Source organism: Nicotiana sylvestris, chromosome 4, assembly GCF_000393655.2.
Source record: "Nicotiana sylvestris chromosome 4, ASM39365v2, whole genome shotgun sequence".
In the NCBI taxonomy this organism is placed as follows: domain Eukaryota; kingdom Viridiplantae; phylum Streptophyta; class Magnoliopsida; order Solanales; family Solanaceae; genus Nicotiana; species Nicotiana sylvestris.
Genome location: NC_091060.1, coordinates 57,286,276 through 57,305,858, shown reverse-complemented (window position 1 = coordinate 57,305,858; position 19,583 = coordinate 57,286,276).

Below are 19,583 nucleotides of genomic sequence, written 5' to 3'. Positions count from 1 at the left end.
TTCCTCCCCGTTTCATCATGATGTCCCAGAACGCAGCTGAAAGCTCCATCTAACACTGCAAGGTAGAGTAGTAAGGGTCTACCTAGCTCGGGTGGGACTAAGACTGGTGGTGTTGACAGGTACTCCTTGATTCTGTCGAAGGCCTTTTGGCAGTCATCAGTCCATTTGGTAGGGGCGTCCTTCTTCAACATCTTAAAGATTGGCTCACAGATAACTGTGGATTGCTCTATGAATCGGTTGATGTAGTTAAGCCTCCCCAGGAAACTCATCACACCCTTCTTGTTCTTTGGCGGTGGTAATTCTTGAATGACTTTGACTTTTGATGGATCCAGTTCTATTCCTCGACGACTCACGATAAACCCAAGCAATTTCCCAGCAGGAACCCCAAATGCGCACTTTGTGGGGTTTATTTTCAGGTTGTAGCTCCGCAGTCTATTGAAGAACTTCCTCAGATCTTCCATGTGGTTAGTGGCCTTCTTGGATTTGATAATAACATCATCTACATATACCTCTATCTCCTTATGTATCATATTATGGAAAAAGGTAGTCATGGCCCTCATGTAGGTGGCCCCTACATTTTTTAGGCCGAATGGCATCATCTTGTAACAGTACATTCCCCACGACGTAATGAAAGCCGTTTTCTAAGCATCTTCTTCATCCATCCATATCTGATGATAACCAGCGAAGCAATCTACAAATGACCACAACTCATTCTTAGCGCAATTGTCAATCAGGATGTGTATATTCGGCAAAGGGAAGTCATCTTTGGGACTGGCCCGGTTGAGATCCCGGTATTCAACGCAGACTCTGACCTTCTCATCCTTCTTTGGCACTAGCACAATGTTGTCTAACCATGTCGGGTATTCTACTACCCTGAGAACCTTAGCTTTGATCTACTTGTTGACATCTTCCTTGATTTTCAAACTCATATCAGGCTTGAACTTTCTGAGCTTTTGCTTTACCGGCGGACACATTGGATCAGTTGGCAATTTGTGAGCCACAATAGACGTACTCAGACCAGTCATGTCATCATATGACCAGGCGAATATGTCCTCATATTTCTTTAGAAATTCTGTGTACTTTTTTTATGGTGATAGGTGAACGCTGATTCGTGTTTCCTTGATGTTTTCTGCATCTCCCAGGTTGACAATTTTGGTCTCGTCCAGGTGGGACTTAGGTCTATTCTTAAAGTTCTCAACTTCTTTGATAATCTCATCAGGTATGTCATCTTCCTCTGAATCAATGTCCATTTGTTGCGTTGTCTCATTGCATGTCACAGTCGTTGGTTCATCAAGATAAGTAATAGTAATGTTGTATTAGTAAGTAGGGAAAGAAAATGATAGCAATAAATATTAATTCATAAGAAAAATGGTAAATGCTTTTGATAAATTGAACAACTTCTTTGAACACGAAGATCTTATTGCGGTAATTGAAAACGCCAAAAGAAAATCATTTTGCAAAATTAATGAATAATGCTTGTTTTAGCCTTGCTACCCCGAGGCACGTCAGGCTTTGGTTGTCCTGATGGTCCAATTCTTGAGATATGCTCCTCTGCTCATAGCATGTATGGAAGGGCCTTCCTCTCCCTCCTCCTCAAGAACAACACAGTAGTCCATATCACTGTCTTCCAGAAACAGTGTGGAAATGGAATAATATGGAAATGTCGGTAACAAGGCCCCGGCTATACCTCAAAACACAACACATGAGAAACAAAGGTAAATGACCCCGAAATGAAGTGGGGCTCACCAAGTTAGCTGGGAAGAGAGAGTACTGCTAGTCAATACTGCCTGCTGTAGAATAACCTGCAACCATTAAAGATGCAGTGTCTCTCGGCAATAGGGACGTTAGTAAAGTCGAATAGCACTAGTATGTAAAGCTAAAAGTCCTCTTTCAAAAAGGAATATCCATATAAGAAAAGAAAAACCATAGAAACAACAAGTCACAATTAGCAATATCCAAATGTCCTGTTATACATAATAATTTTCAAAATACGCACTTCATATACAATATTTTTGGTTGGGAGATCATTAGCACCGATATACCATCACTTTGTTAGCACGGAGTCCGATCACGCCCCATCGGCGAAGCCATATCCCAATGAACAATGTGGTTTGACATGTGATGCGATTTTGTTTTACCAAGAGTAGTACCACCATGTGCACATGGCGTCCGATCTCCACCCGATCAACTAGGCTGCCTTCCCACATATGTCGTGTGGGTTAACTTTTCCAATTCACAGTTATTACCAGTTTCATCCCAATTAAGGGGAATAATCATAATTTTACCAATATTTCAATTTCTTCCTAAATAAGGGGAATAATCACAATCCATCCCTACACCAGCACATGTAGTTTCAGATGTGGGCCTTATGACCCACCCTTCCTCAGTTTTGCTAATGATGCTCCCAAAAATATTTTTAATTTGATTTGTACCCAAAGGTAACATAAATACAATTGTACTCACCTCAACATATTTTACATTGTATAAATTTTCATTAGTACTTCCAGTCACTCACAACAACAATATTCTCTTGGCTCATTTGGCCATTCACAAGATTCTTTATTCTTGTCACGGTGGTCGTATTTCATATTCCACACTTTCAACTCTTTCAAAAATGATCACCTTTAAATATCAACACATAGAATATTTCAGCAATCATATACCTCAAATTCATTAGTAATGGAAACTTTAAACACAAAAGGTTTCTTCCCAAAGAATGGGGCATACCGACCAACAATAGAAGCATACATCAAAATCATAAACAATCAATACACCATTTATTATTGCAATACTCTTTTCTAGAAATGACAATATACAATTTCAACACATGAGTATGTGAGAACTCAAGCCACATTGGATATATTTATAAAGTAAAGCATTAGTTAAAATAGCCACTTATGGGCATGAATTGAGTACAAAAGCTTTTAGGCAATTCTATTTTCGAAATTATTTTTAAATAGTTCAGTCGAGGCTTATTTCATAATCTTTATCCTACCCTCTCATTTCATTGGCTCCACTAGCCACAATTATTACTTAAATTCTTGGCACATTTGCCACACTCGATATCCCCAATTCACTTATTTTATTTTCAAGCATCTTTATAGATTATCAACAACAAGACATTTTCAATCAAGACTTTAGGTACACATATGAGCAATTTAGAGCCTTATACATGTTGAGTTTTGTCACCCAATTGGTATACTAGTTCATTTGAAACATTCAAAGCCATAGTATTTTAATACGCAACCCATACTTTGAAACTTATGGGAATATTATGGAATTTGATTCTAAGAGAGAAATTTTAGCCAACATGCAAAAAATTCACCCCTTAATAGTACTACAATGGTCCACCACACTAAACAACTTCAATCTACAACAACGTAACACATTTGTACCAATATTAGTAAGATTTCTATACTTTAACTCATTTAGACTTATTATCAAACATCTAATGTGCATATCTTTCTACAACCTCCTTCAATAGAATTTCTTCACCTAACAACCACATTCCTCACCAAGGATTTACTTCACAATCGCATCTAGGCCATCCACAACTTCCATTGGCACATGCATGCACAACAATTTACTCCCAAACCATCAATCTAATCAATTAAACCATTTTACAATCTCTACAATACCAACACAACCTAGGTAAGGCACTTGTGGCTTCCAATCACCATCCCATAAGTCCTAACACATATTTCATACATAAATAATCACCATGAATTAGTTAGAGATGGTAGATATACCTCTTATAGTGAGACTCTTGAAAATCCCAACTTGTAGTGTTCTTGACCAATTTTGGAATTTGAATGGAGATCTATGGATCTTCATGATTAGTACTAGTTAATATAAGTGTTTAGGAGTAGTAATAAACTCAAAATTTCTCCAAAAACATTACCTTGGTTCATGGAAGGGAAGTGTTGGATGGATTCCCCTTGATATGCAAGCCCTAGCTGAAAGAAATGACTTAGCCACTCTCCCAACCCTGCCTTGGGAGTATTTATGGGGTTCCTACATGCACGACCGTGCACCTGGGCAAGTGGCCCTGCATCTTTCCACGAACACAAGGCAAAAACTAGCTAATATGCGCGGTCATGCATCTGGGAGCGCATATGGCATAGGTCCGGTAAAATGGCCATACAATTCTGTAGAATATCCAAATGACAAACGGTTTGATGAGTTAGAAACTAGACTCAAAGTGATTTAATTTGATAGGTAGATCATCTCTTAAGTCTTTATAGTTCGGTAGCATCATGCGTTTGAATTCGAATCTTGTGCGAATTTATCTGAAACTTTAGCCCATTGCATAGTTCCCAACATGGCTTAGTTCTTGGGATCTACTTAGGTCCTCAACAATATCCAATACAACTCCTACGCTAAATATCATTATCATCAAAGTTGTTACAGTCCTTACCCCTCATGGAAGGAAAAACGATACTTAAGCGACTTGTGAGCGTGCTTATGCCTCAGACTAATAGGAAATTTGAGGGGCCTCACATCCTCCCCCGCTTAGGATCATTCATCCTTGAATGAAGGTTAGACACTTTATGTGACCTAAATCTTTATCCACACACCAAAAGCTCCAAAATTTGGCTAACTCCCCAAATTTCCAGAAATTTCGGCAGAGTTCCCCCGGTAATGGGGCCAATCCACCTGCTAGAGAATCTCCAAAACCACCCTAACAACACATCCACAACTCGACAATGCATCACAATATATATCAGTAGCACTAAACTTAACATTACAAGCATTATATTATCAAAAGTGATATCTGGAAAGTACCTTTCGAACCACAACTATTTGGCTATAAAAACAAGTGGGAATATTTTTTTCCACAACACACTTGGCCCTCAACTCACTAACTTAACCATAGCACTTTAACGGAAGAAATCCCAACTTCCTGACTTATCTAACAAGGATGACAATTAGGTACCTCTTACAAGACAATTATCCATTAACTTTACCTTCAATAGCTTCCACCTAAATGATAGACAAAGGGTCTTCCAACTATCCTCTTTGACATAGATACATGAAGCACTGGGTGCATAGAGGACAATGATGGGGAAAAAACATACTCGTAGTTTGGCCTATTTCTTTCAAGATTCCACAAGGCCCAATGTGCATTACTCCTAATTTACCTTTATTAACCTCGCCCTTACAAAACTCACAATTTTTATTTGGATGCAGGCACTAGGATTGTGAAATCATTAGACATACTGTACGCCTACGGGACAAACATTGTTAAAATTCCATTCTCAAAACCGTTGCACTTACCAACATTTGCTATCAGCACACACCAATGATGTTTCGTATGTCACAATGCTCCCAGTAATCACAACGCCACAATCTGCTATCAGCTAAGAAAACTCTACTGTCAGTTGTTATCTTATTTCTTGTATAAGGCTACCATTCTGCCTTCCGAGACTAAACGTTGTCTCCATCTGCATTTTCAATTTGCATAAGGCTACCATTCTGCCTTTCGAGACTAAATGTTGTCTCCATCGGCATTTGCATTGTATAAGGCTACTATTCTTCCTTCCAATTTCCATAAGGCTACCATTCTGCCTTCCGAGACTAAATGTTGTCACCATCTGCATTTACATTGCATAAGGCTACTATTCTGCCTTCCAATTTGCATAAAGCTACCATTCTGCCTTCCGAGACTAAATGTTGTCTCCATCTTCATTCGCATTGCATAAGGCTACTATTCTGCCTTCCAATCTGCATAAGACTACCATTCTGCCTTCCGAGGCTAAGCTCTACCTCTAGCTTTCTCTGAAACTAAGCACTATCCCAAAATCTATTTATCTCGCTTCTCTTACGGGCTAAGGTCTGCCCTTCAATTCGCAAGACTGAGCTCTGTCTTGTCTGCCCCATACTACTGCATCCTTCATGGGCTAAAATATCGCCAACTCATCCAAAGGAATCATCGTTCGGAGGCACCATCTTCATAGCCCGAGAACACCATGTCATGGCCCGAGGATCTCTTTCAATCTTTTGCATATCATTATTCAAAGGCATCATGGTTCAGAGGAACCATCCTCATAGCCCGAGAATATCATTTCATGGCATGTGAATCCTTTTATCACACGCTTCATGGCCTAGAACGTCAAATTCTGAGGACGCCATTCCAAACCGTCCAAAGACAGCATTCATGGTCCAACGGGAACTTGCATCATGTTTAAATATACGCACAATATACGCTTGTATTGTTTCTAATTGCAGGTAAACCGTCAAGCAACGACCACCCCAGCAGGAGCGATCCCGCTCCAGTTCTCGCAGCCATATCAAACCTTAACCATTCCTGTAAAATGTTCACTCACCCAGCCCTAGATATTGCATCCGTTCTTGAAAGGTCTTCATCGGTACACTCTGTCGATGGATCCCGAACTATATACGGCCCGATTCCTATAAAACCAGGGATATGTAGGCAACTCAGAAGCCAGGATGCGGCCTAAGTCTTCTTCAAACCATTTTGCTCGGTCAAAATTGGCCATTATATCTTTACCCGACAACTCTTTCATCCTTCCTAGATAAAGAGGGGCAGCTGTTGATACCCAATTTTTCCCTATATATTTTCAATATGTAAAATATTTTTTTACATATATATTTTTCAATATGCAAAATATTTTCAAAATGGCATATATATATGCAATATATAAGTATGTCCAAATGTTTTATTATTTTTCCATAATTTTTAAAGGTTTAAATTGGTTTATTTTCCCCATTTTTATCCATAAAATCTCAATAATTATTTCCAAAATTATTATTTTTGATAATTCATCTATTTGATCTTTATATTTATGCCAAAATATGGGTAAGGTAATTTTTACACATTTTTACAATTTTATTTAGTATATTTAAAGCTAAATTGCACATAATTGCAATATTGGCCCTTTTAAGGTTTAAATTTTTTTTTACTCATAAAATTTGGCCCTATATTTTTAAATTGTTATTTATATCTTATAAATCATGTTTGTACTTTCAATTTATTTTCAGAAACTATTTACTATTTTTTATAAATTAAAAAGAAAAAAATGGCTATTTAAATAATAGCCCATTTGTATTTCAATTATAGCCTAAATTAGACACCAAATCCCCAGCCCAATTTTGATTTAAACTAGACCCTAACCCTTTTAAAACCAACCCAAACTCGTAACCCCACCTACCCCATTTAATCAGATCAACGGCCACCATTTCGCCTTACCATTTTTAACCCCAAACGACCCCCTAACCTAAATCATTTCTCACCAGTCAGCCGCCCTTGAATCCCCTCTCCTCTAAAACTATCTCTGAAACTCCTCGAGCCTTCGCGTTCGCGGGCCAGTGGCCGCGTTCGCGTAGCACAAAAATCCCTTCCCCCTGCCCAGGCCGGCTAACCCTAGCCGCCGCCACCCAAATCCACCCTAAACCTCTTCAATCCTCACTCAATCCATGGACTCCCATAGATGGTTTCCATGGCTCTCATGTAAGTAGCCCGAGCATTATTTAGACCAAATGTCATCATCTTGTAGCAGTATACCCCCTAAGGTATAATGAAAGCTGTTTTCTCTACATCTTCTTCGTCCACCAGATTTGGTGATAATCCGCGAAGCAATCTACAAAGGAGATTCATTCTTGTTGCAATTATCGATCATGATGTGTATATTTGGCAGTGGGAAGTCTTCCTTAGGACTTGCTCTGTTTAAATCTCGATAGTCAACACATACTCTGACTTTCCCATACTTCTTCGGAGCTGGCACAATGTTAGCTAGCCAGGTTGGGTACCCAACCACCCTGAGAACTTTGGCTTTGATCTGTTTGGTAACTTCCTACTTGATTTTCAAGCTCATGTATGGTTTGAACTTTCTGAGTTTCTGCTTTACTGGCGGACACATGGGATTAGTAGGCAACTTGTGAGCCACTATGGACGTGCTCAAACCGGTCATGTCATCATATGATCATGCAAAAATATCCTCATACTCTTTTAGGAAACGAATGTACTCTTCCTACTCTGTTGGTGACTAGTAAGTGCTGATGCGAGTCTCCTTGATGGTCTTGGCATTCCCCAAATCTACTGCTTCGGTCTGGTCCAGATTGGACTTAGGCTTATTCTCAAAATTTTCTACCTCCCTGATAATTTCCTTGGGTATCTTATCTTCTTCATCGGAATCAAAATTCTTATGTTGCGTTGCCTTATTACATGTCACAGCCACTGGTTCATCAGGAAAAGTAATAATAACACTGTAGAAAAAAAGTGTAAAAAAATAGTAATGAATAATAAAGAGCAAATGCATTTGATTAAAACCAAAAAATCATCCAGACAAATATGGCTCAATGAATCGAGCATTTCTTTTGAAATGAGTAAATCTTAAAACAAAATTACTGGAAATATTAAATTCCTAGAATGGCTATAGAAGTAAAATTTGCCAAACTACCTAGGGACTCGGCGGGCTCGGGATGGTGTGGCAGTCCAGTTCCTGAGAACATCTCCCTTCTTTACGGTTTGAATAGTGAAGCCTTGTTCCTCTTCCTCCTCAATTATGGCACTGTAGTCCATGTCTTTATCCTCCAAGAACAAATTCTTCAACCCAGCTAGTGCTTCCTCTTCCACAATCCCCCATATCGTGTCAGCTTGGTGAAAAGCTTGTTCCAACCGTGGCACTGGTTGCTCGAGAGGGTAATACGGTTTGCGCCATGGAGGAGACCAATCATTGTATTCTTTCCATGTATACTGATATCCGAGCCCAAAGGTGGTACCATGACTTTTCAACCGTATCGATTTAGTGATACCTTGGAGGTTTTTTCCCAACCCTTTGCCGGGTTTATATCCAGACCAGACCAATATGCTTTCTATTTTACTACTCCACTATTTATCCTTATTGATGGCGTTGACACGCTCAATGTGATGATAGGTTTCCCCTTCTAGCCTTCTTCTATGTCCAATGACCGGGATGGTTTGACTGGTGTAGATGGGGTTACTTTTATCCCCATGAATGATCACCTCCTGATGATTCCATTCGAACTTCACGGCTTGATGTAGTGTGGAAGGCACGGCTCCAGCAGCATGGATCCATGGTCGGCCCAACATAAGATTATATGAGGCTGGTATGTCGAGCACCTGAAACTTGACGTCGAACCAAATTGGTCCCATCTGCAAACAAAGGTTGATTTCCCCAATTGTGGCCCTTTAGGACCCATCGAAAGCTTCACGTTCATGCTTCCTACTCGTATTTCATGGAAACCTTTGTCCAACCTTTTCAGAGTGTCCAATGGACAAATATTGAGGCTTGAACCTCCGTCAACCAAGACCCTGGCAATGAATTTGTCTTCAAATTGCAAAGTGATTTGCAATGCTCTATTGTCATTCAACCCCTCAGGCGGTAGCTCATCTTTGTGGAAGATAATCTTATGACATTTTGGTAACTGCCGTACCATATTGGCCATTTCTTCGCCAGTGATGTTATTGGGTACATAAGCCTCGCTCAGCACTTTTATTAAAGCGTTCTTATATGCCTCTAAATTTTGTAACTGTGACATGATAGATATCAGAGTAGGGGTTTTGTTCAAATGGTCAACGACAGAATACTCCTTTGCTTGTACTTTCCTCCACAGGTCATCTGTCCCTTTTCTCAATGATAGGCTGCCTGGTAGTGGCATCCTTACTTGATCCTCCCAAGTGTTCGGGTGTATAAACTCTTCTAGTCATAGTTATTCCTTGTGCAGCATCAGATTCCTCTACCTTGGCCTTCCCTTTTCGCCGAGCCTCGGCAACATAATCCCAGGGTATTGCTTTTGAGTCGAAATGAGGTGTGGTTGATACCGTCACTATGAAAGGTATGACCACTTCTACTTCAAATGGAGCGGGGGTGGCTGCAAGCAGGGCCACCTCTACCTCAAATGGAACTGATGTAGCTACCTCAAGTTCGATTGGTGACTGAGTCTGTACCAAGATAGGAGTAAGTGTGACTACAACTTTAAAGTCATCGCCTTCTCGAATAAACCCAATCGACCCCTTAGGGTCCCATTCTTCGTTTGTTTCTATCACATGCACCCCACTGCCTCTATGATCGGGGAGGGGTTTATTGTGGACATTAGGTATGGCTTCCTTGGCCTGTATGACCTTGTTGTCAATTAGTGTTTGGATCTTACCCTTCAATGTTCGACACTCATCAGTGGTGTGCCCCTTCATACCAGAATGGTACGCACAAGTTTTGTTTGGATTGACCCATTGGGATGGATTTTCTAATGCCACAACAGGAACAGAAGTGACGTAACCGGCGGCATTCAACCTTTCATACAACTGGTCGATGGGCTTAGAAATGGCGATGTATTATCTGGGTGGCTTGCGGTCGAAGTTGGGTCTTGGTCTTGGATAATATTGGCGAGTTGGTGGTGATTATAAGTGGGATGGTTGGGAGTTACAGGTGTGATGGACAATGGTTAGTTGGGAATTTCTGGGAGATGGGGGTTGATATATGGGTGGTGGTGCTTGGTACGTGGGTGAAGGTATTTGATATGTGTGTGGAGAATTCCGAAGGGGATGGGAATAATCAAAATAAGCAAAAACAAAAAGGTAACAAGTCAGTGAGGATTCCGAAATGTTTGCAGTATTTAAACACATATTGCGGGAATGTAAATTCGTGTCTTAATTTGGGAGCCTTGTTGTACCCGAGGTAGGCCTAGCGACAAATAGATTTGGAGAACTTTAGATTCCAATAAATGCTTCGTTTCATAATGTAAAAATAGATGAATCCCAAACGACACTAAGATAATAGACAAAATAAGTCACTACTGGCACTTGGCCTTATTACATTTTAGGAAAGTAAATAAATCTAGCCTATTTGGTCCCACAAGGACCTTCCTCAGACTGAATGCTCTTGTCGATCAAATCCACAATTTGCGTAGGTTCATTAGTAAGAATTCTTTTGCCAAATGTCCTTCCTCGTTTCCCTCAGTGTTCTGGCAGTCGGTGACTCTCTTCCTCAATTTTCCTTCCAATTGCATCAGACTGTATTCTAGATATTCCAGCTTTTCGCTAGATTTGACGGCCCTCTCTTTCCATTCATTGATTTGGTCACTTGATGAAAGATTCCTCCACCAATCTAGCAAGTGTGAGGGTGTGCTAACCATACCGAAACTGGGGACCACGTTACTCATTTTCTGTAAAACAAAAGGGTTAAGCCTTTCTCCCCCACCAGACTCGACTATTTATACATTTATGATTAGCATATTGGCATTTAGTTCTCAAAATTAATGCACAGAATGTGGTTGTGTCCGTTGGGATTATGGAAACCCCGATGGACTTTTTTTGTACAAGGCTCGTCTTAAAAGATTATTATGTGGACAACATAATAATCCGACTAGGTTTTACCATGATGCATGCACAACTACGATCGGAGTAAGGTTACTGTGGGGGTTTAGACCGGTACCATCAAGCGGACAACATGAGGGGGAAGGCACGAAACCGTCGACTGCATCGCTCATCGACTAGTTTTATAGCAAATAAGCCTTTCTGTCACGACCCCGGTTTGCCCTCCGTGAACCATCGTGATGGCACCTAGTCTTTACGGCTATGTAAGCCTAAACTACGGAAGATAACCAAAACTTGTGGAAGTAAAACAATTTAAAAATAGAAATAAGGAAATAACAGTGTTTAAATGTGCCGCTCGCCATATACCATATATAAATCTCAAAAAAATCAATATCCAAATCCAAGACTCAAAAACCCACGAATCACAAGCTAAGAAAGAGAAATACTACATAGCTCTAACTGCGGAATTTGTCTAATAAGAACAGAAAGTACATAAGGGCTAAATACTAAAAGGTAGGAATAGCAAGGGACTCCTCGGTCTGCGGACGCGGCAGATGTACCTCGATGTCTCTAAGTAGTCGCCTCCCTCAAGGATGGTAGGCCTGAGTAGAAGTACCTGAATCTGCACATGAAAAACATGTGAGAAAGGGGCATGAGTACACCATAGTGGTACTCAGTAAGTGTCAAGCCTAACCTCGGTCGGGTAGTGACGAGGAAGGTCAGGGCCCTACTGAGGTAAAATACAATATAAGGGTTAACAGTGTGGAATAAAACAGTATAAATAAGTGCAACAATAAGAAATAATATAGAATTGAAAGAAACAATAACAACTAGAACAGAGACAAACAAACCATGGAACGAAATACAACTCAACACAGAGATAACAACCGGGGCACCTTCTAGGATATCATCCTGTGGTCCCAGTTACAACTATCCAGTGGATCTCTTGGGATATCATCCCGTAGTCCATCATATATATGTCTGAAGGATCTCCCGGGATCCCGTCCCGTAGTCCAACTATCAATGCGCGGGGGATCCACCGAAAATGTCGATCCGTAGTCCCCAAATATAAATACCCAGTACTAGGGGAATCTACCGGGTGCATTCCCTTAGTTCCATATAACTGTGAAGGGGTTTCTATCGGGAATCTAACCCCCAGTCCCAAAGAAAATATGTAGGGGGATCTATCGGGAATCTAACCCGCAATCCCAAAGTAAACAGACAAGGGGGAGCTACCGGAATCCCACATTTGTAGTCCCAATGTAAATACATAGAAGCAGCAAGAAAATATTCCGATAAGGGAAATTTCATATTAAGGCAACAAATAATTCTAGCCTAGCATGCTGCACAGAGTTCAGGTAAACAGATTGAATGAAATAAATCAATTAAATCACTTAGACATGCTTTCTTAAGCTAACAACAGGCTTAACAGTGCAAGTAATAAAAGCAGGAAAAGAACCATGCTAATGAATACTTTAAGAAAATCAGATTTCCAAATATTTGCACAAGTACGTGCTCATCACCTCACGCACAAGGCAATTCAGTTACCAAATATACCAATCCTAAGGGGAAGGTCCCCCACAAAAAGTTAGACAAGCCACTTATCTCGAACCAGCTCAAAATCAACCTGACACTACGTCATTGCCACGAGTACTCGACTCCAAATGGCTCAAACTATTCAATTCAATTGCATAATGTAAATAACACTTCAAGTAACTAATTCTACAATTGAATTCTAAGCTAATACGTGAAATTATGTAAAATGATCAAAATTCCCCTCGGGCCCACGTCTCAGAATCGGGTAAAATTTACATTTTTGGAAACCTCGTACTCTCACGAGTCCAACCATATCAAAATTATCCAAATCCGATGTCAAATACCCAATCTCTTGGTCTAAGAACTTTTCCCCCAATTTCCACCAAAAATTCCAAATTAAAAGATGGATGTAAGTGTAGATTCGTGGAAATTAGTCTAACCCGAGTAGGAATCACTTACCTAAATTGCCCAGGTAAACATCTCTCCAAAATCGCAATCTCCCGAGCTCCCAAGTCCAAAATATGAATTATGGTCTAAACCCTCGATTTTGGGTTTTAAATTCTGTCCAGATGTTTTGTTCATCGCAATCGTGAAAGGTGACCTGCGATCACAAAGAGTAAAAACTGATGGCTCCTGAACTGGGCTACGCGAACGCGAGATGGGCCACGCGAACGCAAAGAAGGAAAAGGTAGGCTTATGCGTTCACGGACAAAGCAATGCAAACGTGAAGAGGAAAAATCCATTGAACCACCGGCTCCTAGTTCTACTATGTGAACGCGAAGGTGGGAATGCGAACGCGAAGAACGAAGGGACAGACTTCCGTGATCGCATTAATTGGCTCGTGTTCGTGAAGAACAATTTAATCACCCCCCGGAATTACACTACGCGAACACAGAGGAAAGGTCGCGAACGCGATGAAGGAAACTAGATACCAGATTTTTCTGCAATTCTACAAGTTCCAAAATGACCCGTTGAGCATCTGAAACACACCAGAGGCCCCCAGGACCGTAACCAAACCTTCCAACCAATCCTAAAATATCATTCGAACTTGTTCCAACCTTCGGAACGCTCAAAACAACATCAAAACACCTATTTTCCATCGGATTCAAGCTTAAGAATTCCAAAAACTCTAAAAACACACTTTCGATCAAAAAGTCTATCAAACCTTGTCCAAATGACCTGAAATTTTGCACACACATCCCAAATGACACAATGGAACTACTGCAACTGTCGGAATTCCATTCCGACCCTCGAATCAAAATCTCACTATCGAACCGAAAACTTCAAAATAACTTTCGGCATTTCAAGCCTAAATTAGCTACGGACCTCCAAAACACAATCCAAACACGCTCCTAACCTCGAAATCACCCAACGAAGCTAACGGAACCATCGGATTTCCATTCTGATGCCATCTTCACACTGTTCCAACTAAGGTCAACTTTCCAACACTTAAGCTCTCATTTAGAGACTAAGTGTCCCAAAACTCTCCGAAACTCAAAACCGAACATCCCGGCAAATCAAAATAGCAGAAATAAACTCGGGGAAAACAGTTAATAGGGGATCGAGGCGTTAATTCTTATGACGATCGGTCGGGTCGTCACATCCTCCTACACTTAAATATTCGTTCGTACTCGAACGAGCATAGATATATACCTGAAGTAGTGAAAAGATGAGGGTAACGGCTGCGCATATCCTGCTCGGTCTCCCAGGTCGCATCCTCGACCGGCTGACCCTGCCACTGAACCTTTACTTATGCAATGTTCTTTAACTTCAACTTTCTGACATGCCTGACCAATATTGCCACTGGCTCCTCAACATAGGATAGATTCCTTGTCCAGTTGGACTGAACTGGAATCCAACACGTGCGATGGATCCCCGTGATACCTCCGAATCATCGAAACATGAAATACCAGATGAAATCCTGCTAAGCTGGGAAGTAAAGCAAGCTCATAAGCAACCTCCCCAACTCGCCTCAATATCTCAAAAGGCTAATAAATCTCGGACTCAACTTCCCTTTATTCCCAAATCTCATAACGCCTTTCATAGGCGAAACCCGAAGCAGAACCCGCTCTCCAACCATATAGGAAACATCACGAATCTTCCCGTTCGCATAAATCTTCTGTCTGGACTGGGCTGTAAGGAGTCTATCTTGAATCACCTTAACTTTCTCCAAAGCATCTTGAACTAAGTCTGTGCTCAATAACTAGCCTAGCTCAAACCAACTCACTGGAGATCTACACCGCCTACCATATAAAGCCTCATACGGTGCCATCTGAATGCTGGACTGATAACTGTTGTTGTAAGAAAACTCCGCCAATGGCAAGAATTGATCCCAAGACCCTCCAAACTCAATCACACACGCACGGAGCATATCCTCAAGAATCTAAATAGTGCGCTCGGACCGTCCGTCCGTCTTAGGGTGAAATGTTGTACTCAACTCCACCCGAGTACCCAACTCCTACTGAACGGCCCTCCAGAATCGTGATGTGAACTGAGTACCCCTATCCAAAATGATGGACACTGGAATACCATGCAGTCAAACAATCTCCCGGATATAAATCTCCGCCAACCGCTCCGAAGAATAGGTAGTACACACAGGAATGAAATGAACGGACTTGGTCAGCTGATCCACAATCACCCAAATAGCATCGAACTTCCTCAAAGTCTGTGGGAGTCCAACTACAAAGTCCATGGTGATCTGCTCCCACTTTCACTCCGGAATCTCTATTTACTGAAGCAACCCACCGTTCCTTTGGTGTTCATACTTCACCTACTGACAGTTGAGGCACCGAGCTACAAATCCAACTATATCTTTCTTCACCCGCCTCCACCAATAGTGCTGCCTCAAATACTGATACATCTTTGCGACACCCGGATGAATAGAATAATGCAAACTATGCTCCTCCTCTAGAATCACTCTCACAACCCATCAACATTGGGTATACAAATCCGACCCTGCATCCTCAATACCCCATCATCACCAATAGTCACACCTCTGGCATCACCGTGCTGAACGTGTTCTTGAGGACAAGCAAATGAGGGTCATTATAGTGTCGCTCCCTAATACGATCAAATAAGGAAAATCGAGGAACCATACAAGCTAGAACTCGACTGGGCTCCGAAAGATCCAATCTCACAAACTGGCTGACTAAGGCCTAAACATCCATCGCCATAGACCTCTCTGATGCTGGTAAATATGCCAAACTCCCCAAACTCTCTGCCCGACGACTCAAGGCATCATCCACTACATTAGCCTTGCCCGGGTGATATAAAATAGTGATGTCATAATCCTTCAGCAACTCTAACCACCTCGTCTGGCGCAAATTTAGATCCTTTTGCTTGAACAGGTGTTGCAAGCTCGATGGTCAATATAAATCTCATAGGGAACCCCGTATAAATAATGGCGCCAAATCTTCAGGGCGTAAACAATGGCCGCTAATTCAAGGTCGTGAATAGGGTAGTTCTTCTCATGAATCTTCAACTGTCTGGACATGTAGGCAATCACCCTACCGTCCTGCATCAACATCGCTCCGAGGCCAATCCTTGAGACATCACAATAGACCGTATAAGATCCCGAACCTGAAGGTAATACCAAAACTGAGGCTATAGTCAAACCTGTCTTGAGCTTCTGAAAGCTCGCCTCACACTCCTCCGTCCACTAAAAGGGAGCACCCTTCTGGGTCAACCTGGTCATAGGGGCTGCAATCGATGAAAACCCCTCTACAAAACGATGGTAGTAGCTCACCAAGCCAAGGAAACTGCGGATCTCTGTAGTTGAGGATGGTCTGGGCCAACTCTACACGGCCTCTATCTTCGTCGGATCCACCTGAATACCCTCACTCGATACACATGGCCTAAGAATGCCACTAAATCCAACCAAAACTCACATTTTGAGAACTTAGCATATAACTTCTTCTATCTCAAAGTTTGAAGCACAGTCCTCAAGTGTTGCTCATGATCTTCCCGACTCTGGGAATACACCAAAATATCATTAAGAAAGACAATGACGAACGTGTCAAGATACGGCCGGAACACACTGTGCATCAAATGCATAAAGGCTGCTAGGGCATTGGTCAGCCTAAATGACATGACAAGGAATTCGTAATGACCATACCGAATCCTGAAAGCAGTCTTCGGGATATCTGGCTCCCAAATCTTCAACTGATGGTAACCTGAGTGAAAATCAATCTTAGAAAACACTCGTACGCCCTGAAGCTGGTCAAACAGATCATCAATACGAGGCAAAGGATAACGGTTCTTCACTGTAACCTTGTTCAACTGGCGATGATCAATACACATACGCATAGAACCATCCTTTTTCTTCACAGACAAGACGGGAGCACCGCAAGGCGATACATTGGGCCAAATAAAACCCTTATCAAGCAATTCCTATAACTGATCCTTCAACTCCTTCAACTCAGGAGGAGCCATACAATATGGAGGGATAGAAATGGGCTGAGTGCCCGGCAACAGATCAATGCCAAAATCAATATCTCTATCAGGGGGCATGCCTGGAAGATCAGCTGGAAACACATCGGGATAATCCCGTACTGCTAGGACTGAATCAACAAAAGGGTTATCAATACTAACATCTCTCACATAAGCTAAATACGCGTCACACCCCTTCTTAACCATACGCTGAGCCTTAAGGAAGGAAATAACTCTACTGGGAGTGTGATCTAAAGTAACCCCCTCCTCAACACGCGGTACACCTGGCATAGCCAGCATCACGGTTTTTGGCGTGATAATCAAGAATAGCATAATGGGGTGACAACCAGTCCATGCCCAAGAATAGTCCCCCCACTTTTCATTTATTTATAAATTAAATATTTGGGAAGTGGATTTCATTAAAAAGGGAATTTATGTCATCATTAATGCTATGACAACATTGACGCTTCAATTGTATCTTCTATTAAATGCTCTATACACGTGTCATTCTCCCATCGGTTCTGCAGTTTTGCACCCTTTTTCAAGGCTTTTACAGCTCCACTATTCACGAAGAGTTAGTTGCCTTTATTATAGGCTTTCCATCATTACACTTCCTGCCTTTGACGCTTGTTTTCTCACATAAATATAAGCTTTTTCTCTTGTCCTCTTCTTCATAAAGTTTTATTGAATACTTTACACTTCGATACTGTTCACTTCTTCCTTAATTCGACCTTCTTCATCATGTCTTCTTTAAACCCTAACCCTAGAAGAGTTCCTATCTTGGATAACTTCCCCAATGCGCCTGTTAGACATAGAAGGGGTAGGGGTGGCAGACTCCATAGTTTAGGATCTGCCCGTGGCGGCAGTTCTGTTGCTGTTTCTTCTATACCTTCCTCTAGTTCTGGTACTCCTTCTAGAATTAGAGGTTCTTTTACTCAGAAATCATCTTCTAAGAGTAAAGAAATTTCCAAACCTTTACAAGAACCTTTGATAGAAGAGATAGTTCCTAGCGACTTATCCTTTACCCATGACAGAGAATCACTTCAAAAACAAGTTTCTGAGTTGAGTCGTGCTGATACCTACCCTACTATGATTACAGAGGTTTTAACCCCCATAGTTTGTAACGACTGTCATTGGAATAGTGACTTCCCAATTGTTGTTCCTAACCCAAATCAAAGAATTACTTCTTATATGACTGGTTTTTCTTTCGTTTATACTTATCCCTTTACTCTAGGATTTAAACCAGCCATTGATCCAATAATTCTTGATTTTTGCCATTTTTTCCAAGTTTGTTTAGCACAAATCGGCCCACTCGTTTGGAGAGTTGTGGCTTGCTTAAGACATTTATCAAACAAGGCTGGTGTTGATTTTACTTTCCCTCATCTAATTCATCTTTACTCCCCCAGGCTCTATCGCATCGATGTTTTTACTTTAGTAGCTAGGAGTAAAAGGGTTTTGGTAAGCCCAGAAGATGATAAGGATCGTGGATGGTATGTTTGATTCGTTGCTGCCCCCATTATTGGTTTGGTGGGTGAAGAAAACGTTCCTTTTCCCAAGAAATGGAATTTTGCACGTAAGACTTTTATTCTTCTCATACCTTTTTCTTTCAATTTTGACAATTTTTTTTTAATTTTCTCTCCCTCTCCTCTCTGTAGAAATCATGTATATTGAAATCAATCATGTTGAGTAACAATAAATCGGCTCTGGTCTCAAAACCACTAAGAGCAACCAAGCACGACCGATAAATGCGGTCCACAATAAGAGAATCTCCCACAGGAGTAGAAACAAGAATCCCGAGGTACACCCTAAATGTGGAGCAAAATAAGAAGACACATAAGAGTAAGTGGAGCCTAGATCGAATAGAACTGATGCATCTTTATGGTAAACCATGACAATACCTGTGACGATATAATTTGAGGCAACAGCCTCGGTACGAGCAGGAAGGGCATAGCATCTGGCCTGGCCTCCCCCTCTAGCTGGCTGAGTCGGTGGGATATCAACTGGGGCTGTAACCATAGCCTGAGAACTCTACGGGGCACGTTGTGGCTGAGAAGTCTGTGGAGGTGCACTCCTCCCAAGTCTAGGGCAATCCCTCACCACGTGGCATGTGTCACCACACTCAAAACAAGCTCTGGGAGGATGTGGCAGTGGGAACTTTGCGGTACGGGTACTCCAAGACCCTTGAACACCTGAAATACTATGTGCAATCTGAGACGCAAACTGAGCTGGCTGACCCACAAAACCTCTACCATGCTGTACTCTTCCTCCAAAATAAGGACCAGTGGGTCTCCCCAGTCTACGAGGTCTACTCACTCCCCTATAC